The sequence below is a fragment of the Pteropus medius genome, unplaced genomic scaffold (assembly GCF_902729225.1).
Source record: "Pteropus medius unplaced genomic scaffold, Ma_sr-lr_union100, whole genome shotgun sequence".
In the NCBI taxonomy this organism is placed as follows: Eukaryota; Metazoa; Chordata; class Mammalia; order Chiroptera; family Pteropodidae; genus Pteropus; species Pteropus medius.
In genome coordinates this window covers 18768301-18771391 of record NW_024352787.1, presented here as the reverse complement: position 1 = coordinate 18771391, position 3091 = coordinate 18768301, and the positions used below count along the sequence as shown (strand labels likewise).

The following is a 3091-nucleotide window of genomic DNA, read 5'->3' as shown; positions in this document are numbered from 1 at the left end:
TTGCTATTAAGTTGTATGAGTTCTTTATATGTTTTAGATAATAACCCCTTATATGAATTGCAAAAATTTTCTCTCATTCAGTAGGTTGCCTTTTCATTTTGTTGATGGTTTCTTTTGCTATGCAGAAGCCTTTTAATTTGATGTTAATCTCGCTTGTTCATTTTTGTTTTTGTTGCCTTTGTTTTTGGTGTCAAATCCAAAAAAAAAAAAAATTATCACCAAGATCAATGTTAAGGAGCATTAAGGAGCATAATCCATCTATGGTCATGGCACCCTGAACGTGCCCGATCTCGTCTGATCTTGGAAGCTAAGCAGGGTCGGGCCTGGTTAGTATTTGGATGGGAGACCACCTAGGAATACCAGGTGTTGTAGACGTTAAAAAAAAAAACAGGAGCTTAATCCCAATGTCTTCTTCTAGAAGGTTTCAGGTCTTACATTCAAGTCTTTGGTCATTTTGAATTAATTTTTGTGTTTGGCATAAGATAGTGTTCCAGTTTCATTCTTTTGCATGTAGCTGTCTTGTTTTCTCAATGCCACTTATTGAAGAGACTGTCTTTTCCCTCGCTTTATATTCTTGGCTACTTTGTGGTAAATTAATTGATCATATATGTGTGGATTTGTTTCTGGATTCTCTATTCTGTCCATTAATCTATGTGTTTGTTTTTATGATAATGCCATGCTTTTTGAATTACTATAGTTTCATAATACAGTTTGAAATCAGGGGGTGTAATGTCTCCAGCCTTCTTTTTTTCTCTTTAAGGTGGCTTTTTGGGGTCTTTGCTGGTTCCATAATAATTTTAGGACTGTTTGTTCTATTTCCGTGAAAAATGTCTCTCAGTCTTTTGACTTGCTCGGGTCCCTGTCTTGCCTCAGTCACAGTTTTGAGACCATATCAGCAATGGGCCCCAGGTCAAGCTTCAGAGGCTTTCCTTAAACATATTTTTTTTCCTGGTGATCCATTTGTCTTTATTTGATATTTATGAACTCATAAACATGAAACATAATTCAGTCTAAATTCAATTTTTTTCAGATTTAAGTAATTCTAAATTCTTTTTTAAAGATTGTCATTAAAATATAGCTAACATACAATATTGTATTAGTTTCAGGTGTACAATACAGTTATTTAACATTTATATACCTAAAGAAATGATCACCATAAGTCCAGCAACCATCTAATACCATACAATGCTATCATAATATTACTGACCTATTCCCTATGCTGTACATTAAATCCCCATGGCTCATTTATTTTATAACCGAAAATTTGAACCTCTTATTCCCCATTACCTTTCATTCAACTTTTTAAATTTTTTAAAATTTTTAAATTATAGTTGACATTCAGCGTTATGTTAGTTTCAAGTGTACTGCATAGTGATTAGACATAGTGGTTATAATTTACAAAGTGATCCCCCTGACTAGTCTAGTACCCACCTGGCACTATAAATAGTTATTACCATATTATTGACTATATTCCCCATGCTGTACTTTACATTCCCATGACTTTTCATAACTACCAATCTGTACTTAATGCCTTCACCTTTTTCATCCCACCCTCTACTCCCCTCCCATCTGGCAACCATTAGCTCGTTCTGTGCATCTAGGAGTCTTTATTTGTTTATCTGTTTTGTTCCTTAGATTCCACATATAAATGAGATCATATGGTATTTGTCTTTTTGTGTCTGACTTATTCCACTTAGCATAATACCTTTCAGGTCTATCCATGTTGTTGCAAATGGTAAAATTTTCATTATTTTTTATGGCTGAGTAATATTCCATTGTATATATGTACCATCACTTCTTTATCCAATTGTCTATCAATAGACACTTAGGTTGCTTCCCTATCTTGGCTACTGTAAATAATGCTGCAATGAACAGGGGTGCATACATCTTTTTGAATTAGTGTTTTGGATTTCTTTGGATAAGAAATTAAACTTTCCTCCTCTCTCCTCCCCACTTCCCCCCAGCCCTCCTCTTGCATCAAATCATTAACAATAACTGTAAAACAGATAAGACCCAGAATCCCCAGCAGATCTCTGGGGTAGGAGCAGGGAGAAGATTTTAACGGCAACTCTATAAGATTTGCAGGGCTTGTCCTCTGTGGAATGGCCAGCAAACTTCATTAATTCTCATATCTCATGTTGACTCTGGTGGGCTTAAAACCTTATTCTCCAAATGCCAAACCACAATGCAATGAGCAACAGAAATCAAGTATTCAACAGGAACACCATGATGACTCATTCTCAGAAGAATTCTTTCTAAGCCTTTGCAACACCATATCTGTTCCCTTTATTTATAAAAGAGTAAGAAAGGGGAAGCAAGAGGAGGAAAGGAGAATAAGGAAGAGGAAGTGAGGGGAGAAAGAGGTGAGGAGAAAGAAGAAGGGAGGAGAGGGGAAGTATGGGAAGGAAGAGGATGGGATCATACCATCAACCACTGCAATGTGTAAGACAGATGCTGGACCATGGGCATGCAGGTCCACCAAGTCTCAAATTTTAAGTGTGGTTCTTCAGTTCAGCCTAGAGAAATTCATATGGTTATAGCAAAAAATTCAATTAACAATAACTGACGGGACTCCCAGAATCATGACCACAAAAGACCATTTTGTGGTTTCTGTGGCTATTTTGGTTCACTCCCAGGACCAAAGTACATTTGACTCCCCGCATGATAATCTCTAGTACTTCATCCAATCTATTCTCAAATGCCTCAAGCAGTGGGATTTTCACAGCTTCCCTTGGGAAGTTATTCTGAGAGTCAAATGGCCAGAGTATTTTTTGTGATATTGAATATCCATCTTTCCTCTTCTTAACTCCATCCCTGTTATCCTGTGGAATAAGCTTCTGCCTTCTGCAATGTCTTTTTCTCTTAGAGTTTACTGATGCATTTCATAAGCATACTTACAATAGCACTTCAGTGTCTATGCACTTTGAGCCTCAGAGATCAAGAAATGACTAAGAAATGCAATGATAAATAAAGGCTCTGCCATCTGGCAGGTATAAACATAAATGAGATGTGATCCCAAAATCTCAATAAAAAAGGGATCATCATCAATCCAGCCTCCATGCAGAGTCCCATGACAACAGCAGAATTACTC

At 36.7% G+C, this 3091-nt stretch overlaps 1 pseudogene; it reads left to right on the top strand.

Moving 5' to 3' along the window:
* Nucleotides 1-256: 256 nt before the first annotated feature.
* Nucleotides 257-375, top strand: LOC120591859 (uncharacterized; annotated as a pseudogene).
* Nucleotides 376-3091: the final 2716 nt, after the last annotated feature.